Source organism: Gopherus flavomarginatus, chromosome 1 (genome assembly GCF_025201925.1).
Source record: "Gopherus flavomarginatus isolate rGopFla2 chromosome 1, rGopFla2.mat.asm, whole genome shotgun sequence".
NCBI classification, from domain to species: Eukaryota; Metazoa; Chordata; order Testudines; family Testudinidae; genus Gopherus; species Gopherus flavomarginatus.
In genome coordinates, this window is record NC_066617.1 from 262,156,845 (window position 1) to 262,184,387 (window position 27,543).

The 27,543-nt window shown below is 43.4% G+C and overlaps 1 protein-coding gene across 1 annotated transcript in view; it reads left to right on the plus strand.

Moving 5' to 3' along the window:
* The window catches only part of COL4A1 (collagen type IV alpha 1 chain), a 224,624-nt gene that overhangs the window by 76,807 nt on the left and 120,274 nt on the right, over nt 1-27,543 (plus strand). The gene's annotated exons all lie outside the window — the stretch shown is intronic.

The following is a 27,543-nucleotide window of genomic DNA, read 5'->3' on the forward strand; positions in this document are numbered from 1 at the left end:
TCTGTTTATGACAGCCTGTCCCTGACTTATACTAAAAATATCCGTGACAAAATCTTAGCCTTACTCATGATGCACTGTGCGGCTTGGTCAGAGGGGAGTCCCAGTGCATCAGGGGAAATGTAGTCCAGCCAGGAAGCCCAGCCCATAGGAGAGAATGGGGGCCTGAACTACAACTCCCAGGAAGTGATGTGCACAATAGAGAAATACACTTTAATGTTGAACTGACTTGAAGTAAAACATTTTGGTTCAGTTCAACAAACTGAAATGTTTCAATCTGGGTCACATCAATCTTGAATGAAATTTTTTTTTTTATTTTACCCCACAGAATAAAAGATTGAGAGAAAATTCCTGGCCAGCTCAAAAAAATGTTGTTTTTTCTGTATTAGTAAAAAATGCATGCTTAATATTAATTGCAGTTACACAATCATAGTAAATCCTTTTCCATTGCAATCCCTGTGATGCATCTTTTAAAGTCCCATTTTCTCAGGCTGACTGTCATAAACAGATAGCTAAGGGTTAATGTCTATTTCACCTGGAAAGGAGTAACCTGAAACACCTGACCAGAGGACCAATCAGGAAACAAGACTTTTTCAAATCTGGGTGGAGGGAAGTTTGGGTGTGAGTTCTTTGTTCTTTGTCTTGTGTCTGACCCTCTCGGCTCTGAGAGTGATTTTTCTATCTCCTGGCTTTCTAATCTTCTGTTTCCAAGTTGTAAGTACACAGATAGGAAAACCATAGGTTTATATTGTTTGTTTTTTTGTATTTACATGTGTGTAGTTGCTGGAATGTGTTAAATTGTATTCTTTGTGGATAAGGCTGTTTATTCATATTTCTTTTAAGCAATTGACCCTGTATTTGTCACCTTAATACAGAGAGACCATTTTTATGTATTTTTCTTTCTTCTTATAAAGCTTTCTTTTTTAGACCTGTTGGAGTTTTTCTTTAGTGGGAATTCCAGGGAATTGAGTCTGTAGCTCACCAGGGAATTGGTGGGAGGAAGAAGTCAGGGGGAAATCTGTGTATGTTAGATTTACTAGCCTGACTTTGCATACCCGCTGGGTGAAGAGGGAAGTATTTGTGTTTCCAGGACTGGAAATAGAGAGGGTGGAGTCCCTCTGTTTAGATTCACGGAGCTTGCTTCTGTGTATCTCTCCAGGAACCCAGGGAGGGAACACCTGGGAAGGAGGAGGGAGAAGGGAAATGGTTTATTCCCCTTTGTGGTAAGACTCAAGGAATTTGGGTCTTGGGGTCCCCAGGGAAGGTTTTTGGGGGGACCAGAGTGCCCCAAAACACTAATTTTTTGGGTGGTGGCAGCTTTACCAGGTCCAAGCTGGTAACTAAGCTTGGAGGTTTTCATGCTAACACCCATATTTTGGACGCTAAGGTCCAAATCTGGGAAATATGTTATGACACTGACAATGTGTCCTTCAATGTAATTTGTGTTAAAATCTACATCTCTTGAATAAAACTTGAGTAATCCACGATCTTTGTAAGAGAAGTGTGGGTGTGTTGAAATACATTTCCAAGGTGTGGATCTGCAATGCAGCCCCTTTCATGGCTTCTATTTCTGCCTATAAATTCTCTGGCTTTGTAAATATTATTGATGTGTAAATACCACCCCTCTAGCTCTTCTTCTCATTCATTTTCTGCTGTACAGTTTTTAATGTACACTGTACTGGTTTGTTGCAAACACCTTGCATACATTCCTGAGTATAGTATAGAGGTTTAAGCAGCATGAATTTGGAATAAACACATTAATCAGGAATGAACGGTGCAGCCCAAATGTGTGCTCCTAAAGCGTTTTGTCACAGCATACCAGTCTTGTATTCTATACTATTAAACATATGTTATAGAAGAACTTTAAGGATGTTTTAGAGAGTTAAAATGTTGTTGGGGACTTCCTTTTGTATTTTTTTTTCTGGAAAACCAAACTGCCTTAACTGGAGGCTAAAAGCAGGTGAGGCAGTTGAAGATGCATGATGATTTCATTCATAACAGAACATGGATCAAGATGTAGGGTAAATAGTTTCGGAAGCTTCTAGGAGGTACTCTTCTAACCTTTTCAACCAACAAGTAGCATCAATTAAGTCAGCTGTCCGTTTAATAAAAAAGACAAAGTAGCATGATTCAGTTCACGCTAGAATTCCTGAAAACCTCAGGATTCTGAACTCTGACCTTATTCTCTATTTATCACTCTGTTCTAGATATTTCTTGTTTCTCAGCTGCAACAGTAAATAAATTATTGTGGAGAGAAGTTTTAAGCCCACACTCAACTTTTCAAACCCATTAGTTTACAGACCTTAATTTCCAGCTTGCTCTCTGTTCTGGGTAAGGAATAAAATATAGTGTTCAGCTTTTTATGAACTGTTTCTCAGATGTTGAAATTGTCATTTATTTCAAACTAAGATCCAGATTCTTCATGCTAGAGGTAGAAGAGACAGTTTCTCTGCTGCTGTATTTATTTACCTAGGCTCAGAGTTTTAAAAAGTGTTCTTCTATAAAAGTAGGCTCATGTCTTGATGTCCAAGCCAACCACCTCAAACTCTTTAACAACTTAGATCAAAATGGGAAGTGGAAGAGATACAGGTATCAATATGCAGCAACAGAAACTCCAATAAACCACAGAACCCATGCAAACTCTTCCAAAAAATCTGGGCATGTGCAGGACACTCTTATAATGCTGTTTTATGTACAGGATAATATTATCCCAAAGTATTCTGTCTTAAATGTGTACTCTGTTAAATATGTAAATGTTTTGGTTTAAGTGGGGAGTCTGATTTCATTACTGACCTTAGAGACATCCAAAAGGGGGAATGAGCAGCGATACCTAAAAGACCATTGAAAAAGTAAAAGGACTGTGAAATACTACAAAAAGTGCACCAAAGCCTGCTCATTTTGTTGTTACTAGTGCCAAGCATTAGAATATACCTTTAGGGTTTGAGTGGATACCTGACTTTTGCAAAACTGGTTCAGACTAGCTATAATTTTTAGTTACATTTCTTTAAATGTATGACCTATATATTTAGGGCCAAATCTTCAACCCAGTCACAAGCCTGAATAGCTGGACTAGGTTCTGGAAAGTTGTGCAGGGGAAAGAAGAAAGGCATCCACCCCTACAGGCTGCATAGTTCTAGATGGGCTATTCAACTCAATAAGTGAAGCAATTTTCTTCTGCACCTCTAATGTAGCCCCTCTGTGAGAAGGTGATTGAAGGATTGATGCATATCCTCTGGGCCCACTCTGCCTCTCCTCTACCCACACCCTACATATTGCCAGATAGGAACCCCTACTGAGCTGGGCCCCATATGTGCAGAACTGTGCAAACTTTAAAGAGCCTCTTCAAATCTACCCCCTTCTAATACAATGGAACCACACCAGTTGAGCTGCATGGGAGCTTCAGCTGCTGTGGAAGTGGGTGCTGGCTTTACCCTTTAATGCCTTAATTCAGAGCATCTGGAGACATATTTTTCATCATAGTGTGGGAAGAATTTTCAGGCTCCTTTTATTTTTGTAATCAACACTCAGTTTGCCATATGATTGCATTCGTGCTCTCACCATACAAATGCAAGGAAAAATCTTTGCGATAGAAACTTGTGAAATACCGTATTAAAAATTACTAGAGGACACTTTCAGCATGAGAAGACTATATTATAATGACATTTTTATTTCTCATTTGAGAGAGTTTTTATCACATTGGGTCACTGGGATAGCCATATTTAGAATATGTTCAGCTACACTAGAGAAAAATCTTATTGGACCGCCTCCAATGTAAATTGTATCCCTATGCTAAAATCCTTTAAGCTGACTCATACTTTATTATGGGCATGTAATTGACAAAGCCTTAGTTTTATTTTTATTTTTTTCCAGATTTTAGAAAATGAATTTCACTGCAACAGATGGCTCTTAGCATATAAAGCCTTTGTTATTAAATTGAGCAGTGGTGTATAATACTATACAGTTGGCTTTAAGTTAAATAAAGGTAAATATCAAAAGTTTACAAGATATTAGGTGTAATAATTTTAGAGCAACTTTATTGTTTTATTCAAAATAAAATAGCTTACTACTTTCCATTAGGTTGGCTTTTAACATCTTCAGATGTTTTCTCTCTCTGTATTTTGGCGTTGTATACAATAACTTATTGTTCTTTCTAACCTTGCAATAGTGTGGGACCTCCATCTGTTTAAACTGATTAGAATTTTGAATGCTTGAGGACCTGTCATGTTTTCTGTAATTATCAAGAGACAAAGCAGCAATATTTGCAAAATAAAATGAAAAAAAAATAAATTTCTACTAGTGCATTTGTCACTTATATCATTCAAGTGGAGTTATTCAAAGGGAGTTGGCAATTCGTAAAAGATGTAATACTTGAGGCTCAACAGCAAGCTATTCTGATGCACAGTGTTGCACAGGAAAGATAAGAGCCACCACAGGAGGCCGATGTGTCTGTACAAGGAGCTTTTTAGCTATCTAAAAAGCTAAAGAGATACATACAGGAAATGGAAGGAAGGGCATGTTACCAAGGAAGTATACATGGGAATAGTGCAAGTATGTGGGGACAAAAATCAGGAAAGCCAAGGCAAAGAATGTTACATCTGGCAAGAAATGTTACAGACAACAGGAAGAGATTCCTCAAATATGTCAGACAAAAAAGAAAGATCAAGGGTAGTGTGTGAGTCTACTGCTCAGTGGAGAAGGTGATCCAGTAACAGAAGATGATAGGAAGGCAGAGCTGCTCAAAGCCTACTTTGCTTCAGAATAACAGGTGCCTAGACAACTAGCAAACTTACCATAGACAATAAAGGGGAAGGGATGCAGATCAGGATAAGTAAAGAACACATCAGAGATCTAGATGATCATAATGGTCCCTTCTGACCTTAAAGTCTATGAGTCTATAACCAATCTGAATGAATTCAAATCAGTGGAGCTGGATGCTATTCACTCTAGAGTACTGAAGGAGCTAGCTGAGGAAATCTTGGTACCGCTGGCAATAATATTTACAAACTCATGGATTACAGGAGAGGTCCCAGAAGACTGAAGAAGGGTCAATGTAGTGAAATTTACACTATGTAAGCTAAAAGAGTTAAAAGAAAAAGGTCAAACAATGTTTCAAAATTATCAAGATAATTGACACAAAACAAAATTTGTTTTTTTGGTTCATGAATACTTAAGAGTTTGACTTTGTCCTTATTTGAGGTGGCGACAAATTTTGAACATGAAAGTATTTGTGGGATGGGAAAACTGTTTTCAGTTCAGCTTTAATCATTAATGAAGGGAGAAGTGCGAGGATTGTGGCCTGATTATCAAAGGTGTTAAACATCTGCTGTTTCTACAGACATCTATGAGATCTGTGGCTGCTTAATATTTTTGACAATCAGGCCATATTAACTATTTGTTGAATGTTTATGGCATTTCCATTGTGGCTGCAATGTGTTTATAATGATTTATCCATTCTTTTGCTGTCACTTAGAGAAAGAACCTATTTCTTAATTCAAATCAAAGGTAAGAACATATATCCTACACAACAAGTATATGAACAAAGGTAACACTCTCAAAGAACCAACATGACAAAAGGCTTTAAATACTATTTGAATGAACAGTCCATGTTGGAAGTTTTAAGCAGTTTGCCCACTTGGCAGGATAAAGACATAAGTGGTACTTGAAGCTCTCACACCTTGCCTTTTTTCTGTTCAAGCTGGGTATTGGAACCATTTCTCCCCTTTGCCTTAAGTAAGACCAAATGCCTCTGGGAAAATTTTAATGTAATGTATATTCTTACACTTAGTATGGCAGTCTTGGCTATCTTTGGTTCCAAGTGACATCTAATTTAATTTACATGCTGATATTCCTGTGGAAAGATCTCTATACACACAAACATCCAAGCATCCCTATGTAATGGAATATGCCTATACAGTACTCAGTTTCCAGTGCCTAATTCCAATGCTTTTCATATAGTAGTATTCCACTTGGCATTACATGGCCTTCTTAAACAGCTGCTGCCAGATACATATTTCCAAGACTTTGCTTGTACAGAAGTTGGCATAATATTCTCAGACTTTTCATCATGGAGTACAACATGATGCGTAGCTGTGTGGAGTATGATTTTACACTTGTGCAACTGTTTCTAATATACCTTCTCATTGCAATTTCTCGCTGGGCTTGTAGGACCTGGTTCTGAGCTCATCCCAGTGTAAATTACATGTAATTCCACTGAAATCAGTGGGGTCTCACAAACAAAAACCAATGCAAAAGCAGAACAAGCCAATAAAGTCTCCCCTGTTCTTAGCTTCTTCCTTATTCAATATGAAAAAGGGTCTCATTCTATGTTAGGAAATATCAATAACTTTAAAATGTTGAAAATGGGGTAGAGCCAGGCCAACCTGTATCTATGCTTACTCTGTTGTGTCTGTATTAGAGCCCTGTGAGTGACTATTTTTTTAATACCGTTCCCATCCTGCCCCGCAATACCCAGTCCCACTCCTGCGCGCTCCCGCATTGTTTCTTCCTTTTTTATCCCACTCCCACCTGCAAAAACCTTTGATCCTGCAAGAGAGACAGATTTCCCCATGCTACTAAAAATACAACAAAAAAATCCTCAAAACCACGATTGGTGTGTGTGAAAATATATATATATATATATATATATATATATATATATATATATATATATATATATATATATATATATAATAACAGAATTCAGACACAATTTTTACCACTAAAAGAATAAAAAAACTTACTTAAACCATGTAAAAATACTTCTACTCCTGTTAAAATAGACATCAAATTTTTCTATCCCTCATTTAAATTTAAGTATTAAAACCTTTATTTAAAAAAAATTAGTGTTTTCCTGAAAATTAGTGCAGTTTTTTTGTTTTTGTTTTTGCCCACCCAATCCCGCCCACAAAGTACATTTTACACACACCTGCTATTATGGCAGCCAGTCCTGTGGGATCTGTGGGATCTAGTCCTGCTGCAGGATTTTAATCTATATGTTTAAAACATGTTTTTCCCGTGTGCAGTTGCTTCCATATCTTGACATGTGTGGAAGCTCTTCCAAACTGATTCTGTTTTTTATGTGCTCCTTATTTGCTTATTCTTCTAAACTAATATTCTATTGCCATGTTGTAGACTTGTTGAGTGAATGTTAATCAGGGGGCTGTGGATGGAAGTAGGAGAGAAAATGTGTGGGGAACACCAAAGCCATATTATGTAGCTTACTCATCAGGCTCCTTTCAATTGTTCTCTCGCCAGATTTACGCTGTTTGCTGGTGATCTCATATAAGTGAGACCAAGTTAGCTAATATAACTGATGCTCAGATAAGATGCCAGATTCCCACACGGGGAGATTGATTAATTGCAGCAAAAACCTCTATCCTCTGTTTCTCAATACATGTTCTCCACAGTATTGTGCATAAGAGAGAATCCAGGTATAAATAACCATCATTAAAGAAACTGAAGTAAAAGACGGTTACTCACCTTTGTAACTGTTGTTCTTCGAGATGTGTTGCTCATACCCATTCCAATTAGGTATGCGTGCGCCGCGTGCACTTTTGTCAGAGACTTTTTACCCTAGCAACACTCAGTGGGCCGGCAGGTCGCCCCCTGGAGTGGTGCCGGTATGGTGCCTGATATATACCCCTGCCGGCCCATCCGCTCCTCAGTTCCTTCTTGCCGGCTACTCTGACAGTGGGGAAGGAGGGCGGGTGTGGAATGGATATGAGCAACACGTCTCGAAGAACAACAGTTACAAAGGTGAGTAACCATCTTTTCTTCTTTGAGTGCTTGCTCATATCCATTCCAATTAGGTGATTCCCAAGCCTTACCTAGGCGGTGGGGTCGGAGCGAGACATTGCGGAATGTAAAACCACTGAGCCGAAGGCAGCATCGTCTCTAGCCTGTTGGACCAATGCATAGTGCGATGCAAAGGTGTGAACAGAAGACCAGGTGGCTGCGTGGCAGATTTCCTGTATGGGAACATGGGCCAAAAATGCGGCAGAGGAGGCATGAGCCCGAGTAGAATGGGCGGTAAGATGGCCAGTCGGAACATGAGCCAAGTCATAGCATGCCCGAATACAGGATGTCACCCAAGATGCAACACGCTGGGAGGAGATGGCCATGCCCTTCATATGTTCCGCCACCGCCACAAATAGCTGAGGTGGGCAGCGAAAGGGTTTGGTCCTCTCGATGTAGAAGGCGAGAGCCCTGCGGACATCCAAAGAATGGAGCTGTTCCTCTCGTCGCGATGAATGCGGCTTTGGACAAAAGACTGGCAGGAAGATGTCCTGGTTAACATGAAAGGCAGAGGCGACCTTAGGGAGGAATTCCGGGTGCGGTCGCAGCTGTACCTTGTCCTTATGGAACACCGTGTATGGAGGATCCCCAGTCAGTGCACGAAGCTCCGAGACTTGTCTAGCCGAGGTTATAGCGACTAGGAAAGCTACCTTCCAGGACAGGTACAGCAGCGAGCATGTGGCCAAAGGCTCGAAAGGGGGCCCCATGAGCCTGGTTAAGACAAGGTTCAGATCCCAGATAGGGGTAGGCCGTTTGACCTGTGGGTATAGACGCTCCAAGCCCTGGAGGAATCTTGACACTTTAGGGTGAAAAAAAACGGAACTGCCAGCTCCACCCAGATGGAAGGTGGATATAGCCGCCACATGTACTCGTAGAGAGGAGATTGCCAATCCCTGCTGTTTGAGAGACCACACGTAGTCCAGAATAGTGGGGACTAATGCGGAATGCGGACAATGGCTGTGCTGGATACACCAGTGGCAGAAGCGCTTCCATTTTGCGAGGTAGGTCGAGCGCGTGGAGGGCTTCCTGCTACCCAGCAACACCTGCTGTACTGCGGTGGAACAGCGCAACTCGGACTGGTTTAACCAGACAGGAGCCATGCAGTCAGATGAAGGGACTGCAGGTCCGGATGGTGCATCCTGCCGAAGTCTTGTGTGATCAGGTCCGGCCAAAGCGGCAGGGGAATTGGGTCTGCCAGGGACAGGTCGAGCAGCATGGTGTACCAGGGCTGCCTCGGCCAAGCCGAAGCGATCAGGATGAGGCGAGCTCTGTCCCTTCGGAGTTTGAGCAGGACTCGGTGGACAAGAGGGAAGGGTGGAAAGGCGTAACAGAGGTGGCCCGTCCACGGGATCAGGAACGCGTCCGACAGGGAGCCCGGGGAACGACCCTGTAGCGAGCAGAACACTTGGCATTTCCTGTTCATTCTGGATGCAAACAGGTCTATGTGGGGAAATCCCCATCTCCGGAAAATTGAATGAAGAACGTCCGGACGGATGGACCATTCGTGAAATAGGAAGGATCTGCTCAGGTGATCCGCGAGGGTGTTCCGTACCCCCGGGAGAAAGGAGGCCACTAGATGTATGGAGTGGGCTATACAAAAGTCCCACAGGCGTATTGCTTCCTGACACAGAGGGGAGGACCGGGTCCTGCCCTGCTTGTTGATGTAATACATGGCCGTTGTGCTGTCCGTGAACACCGCAACACAACGGCCGTGTAGATGGCGCTGAAACACTTGGCATGCCAGTCGGACCACTCTCAGCTCTCGCACATTGATGTGGAGCATCAGTTCCCATGGTGACCAGAGGCCTTGGGTGCGCAGGAGCCCTAGGTGGGCACCCCAGCCCAGCGAGGACGCGTCCATTGTTAGGGACATGGAGGGCTGGGGAGGATGAAACGGCAGGCCCGCACACACTCGGGATGATGTCTTCAACCAGTCGAGGGAGCCTAGAACATCCGGCGGAATTGTCAGGATTGTATCTATGGTGTCCCTGCGTGGCCGATAGGCCGACACGAGCCAGGTTTGCAGAGGGCGCATGCGCAGTCTTGCATGCCTCGTGACGAAAGTGCATGCAGCCATGTGCCCCAGGAGAGCAAGGCAAGTACAAGCAGAAGTGGTTGGAAAGCTTTGCAGACTTTCGACAAGGGAGACTATGGCTTGGAACCAGTGCAGGGGTAAACTGGCTGTTGCAAGGTTGGAGTCCAGCATTGCCCCGATAAATTCAATCCTCTGCGTAGGCACCAGGGTGGACTTGTCCAAGCTGATGATCAAGCCTAGACTCACAAACAGCTCCCTGATGATGGCAACGTGGCTGAGCACCTGCGCCTCTGAAGTCCCTCGGATAAGCCAGTCGTCGAGGTAAGGGGAGACGTATATTCGACGACAGCGCAGGGTAGCAGCGACGACCGCCATACACTTGGTGAAGACCCGAGGGGCTGAGGAAAGACCAAAGGGAAGGACAGTAAACTGGTAGTGACCCTGATTTACCACAAAGCGCAGATACCTCCTGTGCGGAGGATAAATTGCAATGTGGAAATATGCGTCCTTCATGTCGACAGCGGCGTACCAATATCCGGGATCCAGGGAAGGAATGATGGTTCCTAAGGATACCATGTGGAACTTGAACTTTTTGATGAATTTGTTCAGTCCTCGCAGGTCCAGGATGGGCCGGAGAACCCCTTTTGACTTGAGGATTAAGAAATATCAGGAATAAAACCCCTTGCCCCTTAACTCCTTTGGCACCTCCTCTATAGCTCCGATCAAGAGGAGCTTGCAAACCTCCTGGATGATGAGTTGCTCGTGAGAGGGGTCCCTGAAGAGGGACGAGGAGCGAGGGGGGTGGGAGAAATAAACTGAAGACGGTATCCAAACTCCGCAGTGCGTAGGACCCAACGATCCGAGGTCACCTGGGACCACGCCAGGAGGAACGGGAAGAGGCGGTTGTAAAAATGAAGAGGATCCAGGGAGGGAATTGGTACACTGCTCTCGGGCGCACCCTCAAAAGTTTGTTTTAGGTCCCTGCGGTGGTTTGGTGGGACCGGAATTGTTGCCCCCTTGAGGTCCAGACGGACGTCTGCGGATCGTGCGGCCTTGTCGCCGGGCAAGATCCTGTCTTGGTCGAGGTGGGGAATAAGGGTGCTGGGGTTGTGAGTGGAAGGACCGTCTCTGAGTCTAGGGTGTATGCATTCCCAGCGAACGCATGATAACCCGGTTGTCATTCAGACTCTGTAGTCTGGGATCTGTCTTTTGTGAGAAAAGACCTTGCCCATCGAATGGCAGGTCTTGGATGGTATATTGTAGCTCAGGCGGTAGGCCGGACACTTGTAATCAAGATATGCGACGCATGGCTACATCAGAGGCGAGCGTTCTGGCTGCCGAATCGGCGGCATCTAAAGAGGCTTGCAGTGTGGTTCTGGCGACCCTCTTCCCCTCCTCTAGGAGAGATGAAAACTCCTGACGTGAGTCCTGGGGAACTAACTCGGTAAACTTGCAGAGTAGATTTTCCAGCTCAGCAAATCCATGCGTCTGGCCTCCCTAGATTTTGGTGCAGGAGCTTGCTGGCCGTGGCGCTCCCGTTCGTTGACTGATTGTACCACCAGCGAGCAGGGGGCGGGGTGCACATAGAGGTACTCATACCCCTTGGACGGCACCATGTACTTTTGTTCCACTCCCCTGGCTGTGGGTGGGATGGAAGCTGGGGACTGCCAGATGGTGTCTTCCTTGGCTTGGATTGATTTGATGAAGGGGAGGGCCACCCTGGTCGGTGCTTCTGCGGATAGTATGCTAACCACCGGGTCCTCCACTTCAGGAACTTCCTCTACAGGAAGATTTATATTTTGGACAACACGCCGCAGAAGGTCCTGATGCGCTCGAAGCTCAATTGGCGGGGGCCCCGATGATGATGTGCCCGCTACCGCCTCATCCAGGGAAGAGAGGAGGAAGACAAACCAGGGATGAGTGGTTCTTGCACTGACACCTCGTCCTGGGGGACCTCCGTTCCTGGAACGTCATGCTGCGCAAGAGGATGCGCAGGGTCTTCCTCCGTACCAGAGAGGGGAGGCCGGCTGACTGTGGCCTCTGGTGCACGGTGCTCCGAGTGGCTGGAGTGTGCTGGGCCCATAGGCTCGCCCTGGGCTTGGTGATAGGCCCAAGGTGTCCAAAAGGACCATTGAGGTGGTCCATGGTCCGAGTGGGCCTGTGCATCTGAACCCCCGTAGGAGGCGCTGTCTGCGTGTGAGGAGGCGGACGGGTGACGCGATGGCCACGGAGGAGCTGATGTTGACTGGGCAGGTCTCTGCGCCCATAGAGCTCGTCTCTACGCGGTGCCGGTGAGCGGTACCGGGAGCCGTGGCGATATCTGGATCGGGACCGGGACCTGCTACCAGCGCGATTCCGGGAGGTCGACCGGTGCCTTATATAGTCATGCCAGGATCGGCTGCAGTAAGTACGTCAATGCTGCGATCTGGACCGTTGCCAAGAGTACCACGATGGCGACCGGGATCTCGAGCGGTGCTGCGAGTACGACCGGTGCCGTGGAGAACGGTACCGGGACTGCGAGTGGCGCTGGGATCTTGATCGATGATGAGGCCGAGAGTGATCTCGGGGTCTGGAGCGGGACCGACGGTGTTCAGTGGTGCCTGGTGAATGTGGCTGCACCATGGTGGGCTTGCCCAGCGACTGAATAACCCGCATCTGCGGTGCTGGGGGTTGGGGCAATTCGGTCTCTGTCAGAGCGATAAGGTCGCGTGTCACGGAGAAGGTCTCCGGCGTGGAGGGCGCGACAAGCTCAACCACAGCGCGTGCTGGGGAGCTGGTAGGCACCAGACTCAATGGCTTCTGTGAAGCTGGAATTGACGGTGCGGAGACAAGCGGTGTTGCGGCAGACGACGGTGCCGGGTGGTCCGTCTTGGAAGTACGCTCCGACTGCGGCGTAGCTGTAGTTGCTGCAGGAGCCTTGTGCTTCTTGCTCCTCGGGGAGAGGGAGCGGTGCCGGCTGGAGTGTTGGGCCGGTGAAGGGTGGGGGAGCGAAGCCTTTGTCGCTGCCGGGCGGTCTGGTGCGGAAGAGGTGCTTGGTCCCGGTGCCGGAGTCGGTGCCGAGGATGGAGGAGTCAAAGCTGCCTCCATCAAAAGCTGTTTTAAGCGAATGTCCTATTCCCTCTTTGTTGCAGATCCGGCACTTGTCCGCAAGGTGGACTTTGCCTAGGCACTTCAGACAGGAGTCGTGCGGATCTCCTGTGGGCATCGGCCGATGACAGGCCGCACAAGGCTTGAAACCCGGTGAACCGGGCATGGGCCCCGGTACCGGGGGAGGAGAAGGGGCGAACCCCTGATCCTCTTTAACTACATACAGAACTATAAAAACTAACTTTAAATACTAACTAAAACTACAGTAAAAGAACTATATACACAATACTATACAAGAGAGTGAATCGCTAGGGAGGTGGAGAACAGCTAAGCTGTGCTCCACAGTTCCAATGACCGACATGGGCGGTAAGAAGGAACTGAGGAGCGGATGGGCCGGCAGGGGTATATATCAGGCGCCATACCGGTGCCACTCCAAGGGGCGACCTGCCGGCCCACCGAGTGTTGCTAGGGTAAAAAGTCTCTGACGAACGTGCACGCAGCGCGCGCACACCTAATTGGAATGGATATGAGCAAGCACTGGAAGAAGAATACTGTAATCTCCTCAAATTTTATTTCTATTGATTTTCGGCCATAGACTTGAGGAAAATAAAGAAGAGAAATAGAAAAAATGGTCATGGCACATTTGGTAGAATTAACTAACTGTACCAAGTCACAGTTGTTTTCGTTTGTCAGACGCATGCTTGTTCTTCCACTTCACAATATAGATTCCAGAAAGCAGTTACTTCTTTCTCTTGCTTTATTTCTGCCTCATGTCTTTTTTCCCCTCAAAATCTTATACTTTTCATGTCATCCTAGGTAATCCAGAGCACAGCTTTCCTTAGAAGAAAAAAAAAGTATCCCTCCTTTTCTTCCATTCTGAAGCTAGTTAAATAAAGTCAGTGGCAATAAAATTAAAATTTGGTACATCAGAGAGCAGTTCCTGTCAAAAAGTTACTACCGGTTAGTATTAACACATTCTGGCATTTCATGTATGTTTATAGCATCAGGACAACTCCAACAGCTGGATAGTTGAGCTTCATAAAAATTTCTCTTTTTCCTTTGTCGACTTGCATCTAATTCAAAGACTTTGTCAGAAGTTTTTCTGTTTTCCATTTCAATGGAAATAGTGTACATGACAGTTTTGTCATGGATTATCATACTGGCAAGAGAATCAGCAAGGAAAAAGTATTTACTTCATCACTCCTTCCTTAAAGCCATTTTTCAATGCATGAAGCAATAATGTTTCATTATGGCATCTTGGGTGAAATTCCCCCCTATGCAGAGGAGGCCTATACATCATTTAAAGTCCCCTTATGCCCTATCTATGGGGCTTCAGTGGTACATAGTCCTTGTTTGTGCCCTCTGTTTAGAGGAGGATTTCACAGTGTTGTGCATTAGTTTGCAGTAGGGTTTTCCATTTAAAACAGGCTAAAAGCCTTCCCTGGGGACTGCACCTTGACATGTTGAGAAGGCTTGTGTGTTCTAATGGCCCTGTAAGCTATGCCAGAGGGAGTTTTAACTCCTGGTAGGGTCACCCACGCTGAACTGGGTCAAAATATAGGAACCAGATGAAAAGCAGTCTATTGGCCTTTCAGTTTAGGGATTGAAGATATGCCAACAACCACGCTGCAAAAAAAGGTAGAAACCTAACTAGTTACTAATTATTAACTAATTACTGAAAACAGCATGCCAAAGTGCTGGAAGCACTGAGAATTTATTTACTAATGGTAAAACTAACTATGGAATGGTAGAACAATAGCTGCAGCAACAGAAAAATGCAGTGCTGGTAATGAAAGATATGGACAAACCTAAATGTGAAATTCTTGCAGTAAGTGAATATCAATGAACAGAAATAGGTAGAAAACAATTCTAAAATGAAAATAAAGTCATGATATATTTGCGGAGATGAAATGGTTACCACACACACAAATATTAATTGACTTCCAAAGCAGAAAAAATCGCTCATAGAGTGGGAGACAAATAACTGATTGTTCCAAGGTAGGTTTTGTGCACAATATGTAAAAATGACATTTATACAATGTTATGCACCTCCAGACAGTTACAGTGATGAGATCAATGATCATTTTTACAGTTGTCTACAAACTCAAATTGATAATATTCCTAAGCATGACATCTGCTTAGTAATAAGGGGCTTCAGTGCCAAGATTGGGGATGATGACAATAGAGTGGAGAAAGCAATGGGTAAGCTCAGCCTTGGTTCCTAACATCAGAATGGAAAACAACTAATAGAACTGTGCCTGCTATCATGGCTCGTAATTGGTGGAACAATGTTTCTTCAGAAAGATATCCATTAATCAACGTAGAATTCCCCAGATGAAACAATCAGGAATCAGATTCACTCTCTATGTATTAGAAGGAAACTTAATTAGTTTTCCAGAACTTCAGCGCATACAGAGGAACTGACATTTGAAGTGACCACAATTTGTGTATGGCAAGATGGAAGATCAAACCTAAACACAAAAGCACCAAGAAAATTGACAGCAAAAGGCCATCAGATAAGACATTACAGCAGCAATTTCAAATTGAGCTGAAGAATGTATTGTCACAGTTGAGGGCCCCTGCACCTGTATTCCCCCTCTGTATCCCAGCAAGGGCACATAGTCTTAGGTTTCTGGCTCCCCAGCGATCACCTTCCTGGTCAGAGACATGCATTTCTCTTCATCTTGACTGGAGTTTTTCCAGACTGCATGGTTCCCTGCCTGCACTGTGAATTCCCCAGCAAGTCAGAATGCCTAAGCAGGACTGATTTTACCTTCTCATCAGAGGCTTGTGATGAAGTGGGACTGTTCTTAATGTTTCCTCTGAATACTGTGTGGGTGCCTCAGTTTCCCCTGTGCATTTCTTACATCTCTAGGGGGGTGAGATTGTTGCGCAGCAAAGGGCCAGCGTGCACAAATGGCCGACACTCTTGTCTTCTGGCAACTAATGGCCGGGGCCCTTCTGCCCTGCAAAGGGATAGCTAAAGGTGTGGGAGAACAAAGGAATCAGGTGATCTCCTGGCCTGGGAAAGGAACAAAGCCCAGAGGAGGAGGGGCTGGAGGGAGAGTCAGTTTGGAGTTGGCTGGGTACGAGGAGTGAGTGCAGACGTGGGTGTCTGGCTTGCAGACCCCCCAGGATGGACCTGGCTGAGGGGTCCTGTTCTCTGTACCTACGAGCTCTGTTTTGGACTGTGTTCCTGTCATCTAATAAACCTCTGTTTTTCTGGCTGGCTGAGTCATGTCAGACTGCGAAGTGGGGGTGCAGGACCCTCTGGCTTCCCCAGGACTCCACCTGGGTGGACTCGCTGTGGGAAGCGCATGGAGGGGCAGAGGATGCCGAATGCTCCAAGGTCAGACCCAGGAAGGTGGAAGCCATGTGAGCTTCTTGCCCTGGAGACAGTATGCTCACAGAGAGGAGACTTCACCAGAGTCCTCACTGGCTTCGTAGGGAGCAGTTCCAGAGCATCACCCGGGAACTCCGTGACAAGGCTGTAAACAGCTTAACTGACATAGTTATAAGTTATCACACAGCTTTTTCTAAACAAGTACATTTATTCTTAAGGTGAAAGCATTGCAGAGAAAACATATTAAAAATAATGAAAACCTACATACTGTGATGCTGTATGATTAAAGATGACCATTTATATCATTGATATTACCACTGTTATAAAATTACCATGAATCTTGTACAAAGTGTATCATGTAAGATGTCAATGGAAAAGTATAATCATACTTCAGAGATTGTTCTGGTTAAGTCCATATATCATCTGTGTATTTGAAATTATGAATATTGGCTATGTACTTGTATCTTACACCTATGTTGTGTTCCTGGGAGATACCCTCCATATATATTTACATCAAGACTAGACAGCTATGTGTTGATGGCCCATTAAGGACTCTCCAATCTCACAATGGGCCGTAGAAGAAACTCATCCCACCCAGGTAGCTCTTCGTGAGGATTTCTCATACAGCAGGGAGCCAATAGCCACCCCCTGTGATTCAGCAAACCATGTAAGGACGTATGCTCATGTGACCCTAGACTCCATCTTGGGCCAGTAACTTTCCATGCATGGGACCTTTATTTGAGACAGGAAATTTCCAAGCACCTGGCAAAGGATATAAAAGACACCTGAGATATCTCCATTTTGTTTCTTTTCTGCCCTAATTCTCTGGACTGTAGATTTACAACTAAAAGGAATATCTTGAACTCTGGACTGAGGACCAGAGAGACTTTACAAGGCAGCAGTCTATTCCATCACTGCTACAAATATCATATAAAGGCTTTGCAATCATTTACATGTATATGATCTATTAACTATTTATATCTCTCCTTTTCTTTAATTAATAAACCTTTAGTTATTTAACTAAGGATTGGCAGACAGCATGATATTTGGGTAAGATCTGAAATGTGTATTGACCTGAGTAGGGCCGGCTTCAGGGTTTTTGCCATCTCAAGCAGCAAAAAGGAAAAAAAAAAAAGCCGCGATCGTGATCTACAGCACTTCGGTGGCAGCTCTACCATCGCTGCTTCAGTCTTCAGCAGCAATTTGGCGGCTGGTCTTTCGCTCTGACAGGGAGTGAGGGACTTGCCGTCGAATATCCAGACATGCCGCCCCTCTCCGTTGGCCGTCCCAAGCAGCTGCTTGCTGGGCTGGTGCCTGGAGCCAGCCTTGGACCTAAGGGTACGTGTCTGATCCTCTAGGATTAGCAAGAACCTCACATATGGTGAATTAGGTTTTCAGTAACCCCTCAGCATATTAGACCTGTTTGTTTGGATGGGAACCAAGGGCCGGAATGCTTAACGGGGACTGTGTTTGGCTTCTGGTTAGCCAGCGTGGTGCTACAGAAGCTATTTTGTTACTGGCTAGGTGAATCTTATTATAGAATAAATCACCAGCTTGGAGATTGTGTGCCCTATTTCTTGCAGTTTGCCCTGAGTGTGGTATTCTCAGTGTGGCCTTTCCAGGCACCTGGTCACACATGCGTACTAATAAGCTTACCAGAGATCACCCCAATTCCAACAAAGGCTCTGGCCAGTGATCAGTCCTTCAAACTGCCCCAATGTTTTTTTTCTGTGGTTACAAGTCCATAACCCTCTTGGCTCAGAACAAGCACACTTGTGCAATCGTGCTAGAATAATTTGTGTAGTGGGGGTACTGGGTGCCATTGAACCAAACTGTCAGCCCTGTATATGATGAAAACCACTTCAAGCCTAGTTCCAGCACCTATGCACTTGTGAATCTGTTAATCACACCTTTATAGAGTTTGGGAGTCTGATCTTGTCCCCATGTAACAAGTGATCATCAGAGGTCCTCTCCTCTGGGCAAAGTTTCAAAATGCAGGGTTTTTGGCATAACTCAGTGGGGAAGAGTGGGAGGTACACTTTTAAAAAGAGGTCTTTGTATCTCATAACACTTCCAAGGCTTTACATTAGCATGCCTCCCCTCTTCCCCCCCGAGATGTTACATACAATCCCACAATAATGCATAAACAGTTGCATTTTAATAAAATGAACTCCTAAGATACTTAAGCTGAAGTCAGTAACCTTTAACTTAATTCAATAAGGTTTGTCATGGTACTGCAGGAAATTGCCAAATCTGTCATATATTTCAGGTGTTACAAGACTTAGATCCACCACAAAAAGTCAGCATTGATGTGTCATGGTCCTTTTTGTATGACTGTCATGGGGTGCACCACTCACTGCTGGGCTGGCGCCTCCTTCTGGTCACTCTGGGAATTCACTCTTGAAGTCAAGATCCCCTTCCGCAGTTTGCATCCCCTCGCTCTGTCTCTGGTCTGCAGTTCCTTTTGCTCCAAGCCCCTCAATGTCCTCTTCATGACTTAGCTCTCTGGCTAGGTCACTCAGTGTTCTCCCTTCCAGGGTTCATTCCACCAGCAGTCATAGACAGTCCTCCCATTCACTGCCTCGGTTCTATGCCACGCCTATGGTGGCTGGTAGGGGAAACTAGGCCTGCCCTCTTCTCTGGGTTCCAGTTCAGGGACCCTCAGCTCAGCAGCTCTGGGCTTCCTTTCTCTACCCTTACTGCTCCTTCCCTGGACTGCTTCCTACCAGTCTGGTTCCCCTTCTCTCTGGGCGTACCAGCTTCCAGAACCCTCCTCCCTCTTCCCAGGGAGTGACTGCCCTTTCTTACCCACAGCCCTTTTCTGTTGTCAGCTACCTGGCTTTATAGGCCCAACCTGTTCCTGCCCAGCTGAGCCTGCTTTCAGTTAGCTCCTGGCTCCTCCTCCAGCTGCAGAATGTGGAGTTAACTGGCCTACCTGGCCACTTTAACCCCTGTCAGTCCAGTATAGGATGGACACCCTATCACAATGACAGTATCAGAGATGGCAGAGTAACGGGTTGGTTTCTAGATGAGCAAACCTAAAGTCTGAATTAGTGAAGATAAGTGGAACTGTGTGAAAGAAAGGAAACAAATCAAAGCAAACATCAATGCCTCAAAAACACTTTCAGAAAAATCAGCAGCAAAAATGTGTTTAATATAATAGAAAGAAATAAAAATCAGCATTAGAAGAGATGGGAGGAAATACAGAGGTAACATTGCCGAAGAAACTGAAGCAGCTGCTGAAAGAAGTGACTGTAAAATACTTCAACAACTCAGCAGGATTCTAACTGGCAAGTTTACACCATCCGGAGGGTCTATTAAGGATAAAACAGGAAAGGTCTAAACAATGGAAAAGAACAACTGGGGGAGCTCTTTAAAGGGTTGCTAAACAAACTAACAAAACAAAAAACTATTGATATTAACAAAGATTAAAACCCCCGAACTAGACATTGCAACATCTCACATCCCAAAAAAAGAAATTAAAAAATGCAATAAAAAACCTGCATGTGAAGACCAAGTCACTGGTGAAAGAGTGAAAACTTGTAATGATGAGGCTGTTAATGAAATCACCGAACTTGTCAGTAAAGTATGAGATCAGGAAAAGTCTTAAAAATATCACTGAAAATGCAGATTCTGGTCAAGCAAAACATTTTGTGAATTCAGGTAAATTTCAGTGAATCATTTCATCTGAATTTTAAAACTTTTTTTTTACATTTTGACATTATGAAAATGAAACATTTAAATTTTGGGGACTAGACTCACAAGGGGATTTAAGTATTATTCACAAAACCGAAGGAGGGGACGGTAGTGTTCCCCCTTATAACCTATAGCTTGGTGGCTAAGGTACTCAGCTGGGAGGTAGGAAACCCACTTTAAAGCAGTGATTTGAGCCCAGGGCACCTCTCTCCTGAATGAATTCCTTAATCATCACTTTTAGGTGTTCTGGAATGGGTCTCTATACATCTGTCATGTTGAAGCTGTTCCACTTTGTATAAAATACTTGAATAGTCATTTGGCCAGAAAAAGATAGTGAGACCACCCACTCGGAAGACGGGATAAATAGGTTCTAGTCCCTGAACCAAAGGATATTTTTTTTTTTTATAAAAAGAGGGACAGCTTCAACTGGAGTGACTGAGCGAGTTCTACCCCTGAATAGCCAATAATTAGGGCACTTATTCGGGAGACCTGATTCAAGTCCCTGTTCTAGAGCAGAGATTTGAACCTGGGTTTTCTGTATCCCAGGTGAGTTGCCTAATGACTGGGCTGTTGCGTATAAAGCATGTGGTACCACGACCACCTATATTTTTGTGACATTAACTTTTCATTTCCTTTGCTTTTATTAAAATTTCCCAAAATGAAATATTTAGTTTGGTTTGAAACAAAATATTCAAGAGCTTCTGCTTGGGTTAACATTAACTATAGATGAATCGTTAGGCACTCTTTAGAGTTTGAGGTACAATGCAATTTGCCTTGTGCTACTTCAACATTGAAAAACCAGAGCATTTGCTGTAGCTTTATCAGGAAGCTACTTTGTTGTTGTACAACTTTAAAAAGTAGCATAAAATGGCATTTCACCCAAGCTGAGAGAAAAAAAAAAGTGTTATCTAGAACAGCAATATCTAATCAAATGCTACTTTGTGAGAACTCATTGCAGTCTGTAATGTCTAGGACTAGTAGTCCATGGTTTTACTATTTATGGTAGAGGTTATTTTTTATAAATATGCTCATGACAAATCATTGGCGAGAATATGAAATTTGCATATAAAGTCACATTTCATTCAGGTCTAAAGTCTTCATAAAAAACAAACTAAAAGTAAAAAATGTTTTTCTGCTGTTCCGTCTTTGGAATATGATGAATATTCAAATCCAGACAAACCCTAAATAATGTTCAGTAATTAAGAAGGAAGGGCGTGGAGCATTTTACCCCATATTTACAGGACCTTTAACATGAAGTGGTTTGACACAATGTGCAATCAACTAAAGGAAGTATTACTCAAAGCTGACAAACTAAGGAGGTGATCTTGAGTGGAAATTAACACTCTTTCTTTTAACTTGTCTTCAGCTGGTGCAATTTTCTTTTTCATATCACTGTCACCTTTGCCCCTCAAACTTTTCTATTGCCTATGTTTTCTAAGCTTGTCCCACTCTTTAAGGTCACTCTAGTCTATGGGTATGTCTATACTACCCGCCAGATCAGCGGGCAGTGATGAATCCAGCGGGGGTCAATTAATTGCATCTAGACTAGATGCAGCAAATGGACCCCTGAGCGCTCTCCCATTGACTCCTGTACTCCACCGGCGCGAGAGGTGCAGGCAGAGTCGACGGGGGAACGGCAGCAGTCAACTCACCGCAGTGAAGACAGAGTAGATCTAAGTATGTTGACTTATTCACATAGCTGAAGTTGCATAACTTAGATCGATCCCCCCACAAGTGTATACCAGATCTATGTGATGGGGCTTCTTGGTTCAAGTTTCCAATCAAGGACCCAAATGTGGTTTAAGCCTGAACTATTAATACATAGGTCAAACAGAACAGCACTATAATTATATCTTCATCCTGATTTGACTCATTATTGGAGGTTTAGGATCATTTGCTGTGACTCTGCAGTTTTCCCCAGATGTCTAGGATAACCACATTTAATAGGCTTGATTGTGTTCATTTACATAGTAGGAAAAAATAATTCTCTGCATGGAAGACCACATCTGTGTTCTGCAGCAGGTCAGACTAGATGAGTATAGTGGGGTCCCTGTTGGCCTTAAAATCTATGAAACTGTGCGGCCCACTATGAGCTGGCTGCTTTTCAATGTTTTGGAAGACCAGTGCAGCCAGAAACCCATGTTAACTGGCTACCTGGGGAATCCCTAGGTAGTGCAGAGCCAGCATAGTGGGTTTATGCCAATCTCAAATTGGCCTCTGGCAGAGAGGGCATAGCAAGAGTATCTCTATTCTTCAGCAGCTGTGGATAGTTAGAACAACCCCTTTGTGTGATAGTAATCCAGATGTAGTTTAGAGCAGCCATGAGGCTTTATGCTGTGCCAACTGCTGACCTAGCCAGCCCCAAGACCGGAGAGTTGCAGAGGTGATATAAAGACTTTTTCTTTACTCCCTCCCAGCAAGTCCTCTGCTGATTGTAGCCTGGCCAAATTAAAAACTCTGAACCCATATTTCTCTTGTACCAGTTCCTCAGAATCCTCCTGTGAGAGGAGGAGAAAAGATTTTGCCAGTCCCCAAGCTGGCTGGGGCTGTGCCGCAAAGCACATGTTATCCAAGATCTGTACAGAGCTCCTAGGCATGCGCTCTGTATGCCCTTAACAATACTGTTTGTATAACTTATTATGTGCTACTTACACAATTCCATAACTGTAGATAGTACTTACAGTAGGTAAATTCCAATTCTGGAGAGCATGCAGTCTAAACTAGGGGTCGGCAACCTTCAGTACACGGCCCATCCGAGTAATCCAGTGGTAGGCCGCAAGACATTTTGTTAACATTGACTGTCCACAGGCATGGCCTCTTGCAGCTCCCAGTGGCCATGGATCGCCAGTCCTGGCCAATGGGAGCTGCGGGAAGCAGCAGCCAGCACGTCCCTGTGGCCTGCCGCTTCCTGCAGTTCCCATTGGCCAGGAATGGCGAACCACGGCCACTGGGAGCTGCACGGGGCTGTGCCTGCGAACAGTCAACGTAAACAAAATGTCTCACAGTTCGCCAGCAAATTACCCTGATGGGCTGCATGCGGAAGGTTGCCGACCCCTGGTCTAAACATGTAATGCTGCAAAGCCTTATTTTTTTTTAAATAGTGCTTGCTTTGCAAATATATAACAATAGAAATAATTCATTCTTTGAGTAAATTTATTTATGATAAACTATTGGAAATGACAAGTGCAATTAAGGACAAGCAAATGAGCTTTATTTTATTTATTTTTAATCTGGAAAGATGTTCAGTACTAATACTCCCTCTTGTGGTTAAAAAAAGAAAGAGTCCACTAATCTGACTCTCTGCTCCATTACACCTGTTCTTTGTCAATGTAACTCCAAGCCAGTGGCATTGCAATGATGTACAATAGGTTTAACAAGGGGGAGAATGAAGCCCAATGACTTGAAGGTGAATATTTCAGAAATGAGGCCAGATTACATGGTATAACATACTTCTCGCAATATAGCGACTGTACTGATCTGCCACCTAAAAGTACTTAGACTAAAGATTATCAAATCACTAGAGTATTTATGGTTACATCTACAGAACACCAAAACCTAGGGCCAGATTCTGCTCATATATGGGTTTGAGAAGGCCATACTGAGGCCATTTTCACTTAGCAACACCCTATTGCATCTGTGCAGATTTTGCAAGATCCACATGGGGCTGTGCAGAATTATGGTGATACATTAAATCTTCGGTATTCATAATGTAGTTTTCAAATTTTTAATAACTACATAATACTATCTAAACCCAAAATTAGTCCTCACCAAAGCCAACATTTTCCTAAAAATGGAATTAGAAGAGAGAAAAATTAGGATAAAAGTCAGATCACTTGTTCTGTGGCTTTTTTTTAACCCTCACCTCAAAATATCTTAATCAGTTTTACGTATAACTTCCAAGAAAAAAATGTTCTCTTGGCATGCATATAAATCTGTGACGTTTCAGGCAGATTGGTTTAATTTCTGGGAAAGTGTGTGTGTTTGTGGGTGGGTGAGAGAGAGAGAGAATGGCTTAGAATGGAATGACAGTAGAGTCTTACTTAAGTTGGAGCTACTAACATCTCTCCATAAAACTCAAATATTTGTTTAACTTGCTAATTTTCAGCATCTACTGTGACTATATAGGGCCAGATTTGGGAGTCTTTACTTTCTCTGGTTAGCCCTTACTCATGCCATTACCCTCACTGAAGAAAATGGGACTACTTGCACAAGTAAGTGCTCATCCAGGGAATAGCTGCACAACCTGGGCCATAGTAGGCAGTAGCAGCTCTCCTGATAGTAGTTAAAATCCAGATTGTTGCCAGGGAAAAATGAAGTGGTTGCTTGAGAAGTCATTTGAATATTGTAATCCTGTAGACTGGTAGTTTTCAGCCAGTGGTCCGCAGACCCCTAAAGAGGTCCAGAGAATATGTCTAAGATTTGCAAAGTGGTCTGCACATCCATTTGAAATTTTTTACAGGTCCACAAATGAAAAAAGATTGAAAACCACTGCTGTAGAATTATCCTTTTTGGTGATGTGACAGAGGATTTTAAAAAAATGTTTATTCTATGGTAGACATAGATTTATTGTGAATTCAGGAATTAGTAGGTATGGATATTAATATCACTCCTGCCATCCAGTAAGTTCTCTTTCCATCACTTTAGTAGGAGAGGCCAGACCCTTGACTTTAGCATTTAATATTTTAGAACATAGGTTTTATTCATCGGAAAGAGATGGAATTTGAGCACTCTTGGTTATCAGAACAAAAATGATCCAAATGGTAGAATTTTAACACTAACACAGGCACTTCGATATTAATTAAGTACTTAATAATAATATACTCATACAATCATATTGTAATTGTTGACAAAAGCTACCAAAGACAGAGAAATTCCAAGATTTGTGGCTCAATCTCATGTACGACAAATGTGTGGTCACTGAACAGAAGAATATCATGCAGGAACCAGGGAGTTAGGGCAGCAAAACAATGGTGAACTGGAGAAGCCAGGGTAAAAATATGGTGGAGAGTGAAACACACCTGATTCGTATTCAGCCTGCTGCCGGCCTAGGTGAACAGAAGCCCAGACCAGCAGTGGGCTGAGTGGGCCGTCGGCATAAGATCAACATTTTAATTTAATTTTAAATGAAGCTTCTTAAACATTTTGAAAACCTTGTTTATTTTACATACAACAATAGTTTAGTTATATAATATATAGACTTATAGAGAGAGACCTTCTAAAAAACATTAAAATGTATTACCGGCATGCAAAACCTTAAATTAAAGTGAATAAATGAAGACTCGACACACTGTTTCTGAAAGGTTGCCGACCCCTGGGTTAGGCCCTGCATCCCTTCGGAGACACAAACTCTGAAGGTGCAGGCAACTGGTGAATTCCCCACTTTCCCAGGAGTAGGGGAGGCAGGCTTTGGCCACGGGGCTTCGGGCTCTGTCTACACGGTGGCAGGCTCTGGTTCCAGGCTCCAGCCACAGGCTCACCACCCCTGCCATCATCCCTGGGCCCCACTGCCTCCCTGTCCATCTCCCCATCCAGGGCTTAATTTGTCCCAGGGCTTGCTGGAACTGAGTAAGTCTGCTATGAAAAGTGGTATTAACAAACATGCCAATATCACTTTTGACAGCAGAAGACTTACCAGCTAGCAAGTCTTAGAAGGAAAAAAGCGCAACCAAAAAAGCAAAAGAAACAACAACAAAAAGACAAGAACATATAAAGCACCTTATTTGTGTTTCTATTCTGTTTAGGTCCAGTAAAGAATAGAGACAACTGTACATTATTTTAATTACTGAGTCTGAAAAAACCCTACATAAATAAATTATGATGATTTGAACATGTATATGTGCCTATTTATTCAATAAACTTTAGGAAAAACAATTATTTTAGGAAAAATTGTCAGCATGGCCACCAGCAAGAGTCTGAGGCCACCAAAAAATTTGTTGTGAGAGAACCTTTGATGTTACTTGGGCCTAAATTTGTCAACCTCTTTGGAATCCTCCTGGATGAAAAATGCTATATAAATGTTATTAAATTTGAAATCTCACATTTTTTCACATACTTCTTATGTTCTTTCTATTGGCCATCTCAGCTTCCCCTGTCAAAGATTAATATTTTGTTTTTAAAAACTTCAAAAATATCAGACAACAGGAAAGTGATAATTCAGAACTTGTTACAGCTACTCTGGGCAATGGTTATCAAATGAATTTTTAGTGTAACTGCTCAAGTGCCACAGCAAATTCATAGTGGCTGCAGTTTTGAGAGTTAAAATATTGTATTAGTGACAATCTAGTCCTGTGGTTATTTGAAAGCGTAATCAATAAAAAATAAATGTCTTCAATGTAAAGAATAATAAGTACTCTTAACTTATACAACATGTATACAGTTATCACTAACTATATCCATTTTTTTAAAAAGTTGGTTGTGTATAGTGTATAGCAAAAGTGTATATAGCCGCATGGTAGCCACATGACCCCCCAAAAGTCATGGTACTTGAACATGAAGTCCCTGGTGGCTGAATGCAGCCATTGGGACCACACTTATTCTAGGAATCAGTTATAACAGGCTTTCAGTTTCTTCTCTAAGGCCGTAATTGTGAAAAATAGCCTAAAGTCCTTATGTAGGTACCTAAGAGTGGGATTTTCAAAAGCTCCTAAAGGACCTAGGAGCACAAGTATGAAGTAACTGGGACTTGTGCTCCTAAGTCACTTAGGGGATTTTAAAAATCCCATCCTTAAGTGCCCAAATCTGGATTTAGGATCCTAACTGGGATCCTAGGATCCTGTTTCTGAAAATTTTGGCCTGTATCTTTGTTCCCAGTGACTTGAGTCCAAGTATCTTTTTGTCAAGTGTCTTCATCCTGAAAGGTAGGAAACATAATTTATAATCTAATGTTGATTATTTTCCACTCTCTGCGCCAAATGTATTGGAGCAAAAATTTTGAAAATACTAATTGCATGTAACTGTCTTGAATAATGATCTGCAGTTGTTCCATGTGTGAAACAGTATTTCATGGCTAATTTGGAAGGGTTAGTGCCAGTGAGAAGATCAGCCTATATGGCTATATTCTGAACATGTTTACTTCTCACTAGAGAGCTATCAAATTGTTTTTAATTTTTAATTTCTATGTTTGTCTGTATTGTAAAGACACTTGATGCATTGTGCAAGAGCTGGACCGTAAAGAGCAATTTCAACAGACAATTTCATGCAACATTAATTATTACCTATTTTTCAGCTGCACCACAGTGACAACCATAGTGTTTATCATGCTAGCTGAATTCATTGTAATGAATTCTTCTTTTGTGTTTTCCTACAATTTACATGGAATCAATAGAGGTGAAGATGACTAAGGGGTGTTGCTTATATCTGTTTTAATTTCTGAATCCTATGAATCAATTTTTAAGTAGGAAAAGTCAACTCAGAGTTACTTTCCAAGATTTTGCAGCTGCATAAGTTGGAACTGGAATGACTGCCCTGTGTAGCCCTTACACTCAGATTCTTGGCTTTTTTGTGCATCACCACTGGAGATCTGAATTCTTCGAAAATAACTGGGACAGCAGCTGTTTACTGATGCTCGCCAGCTTCTGTAGGGGGATGTTTA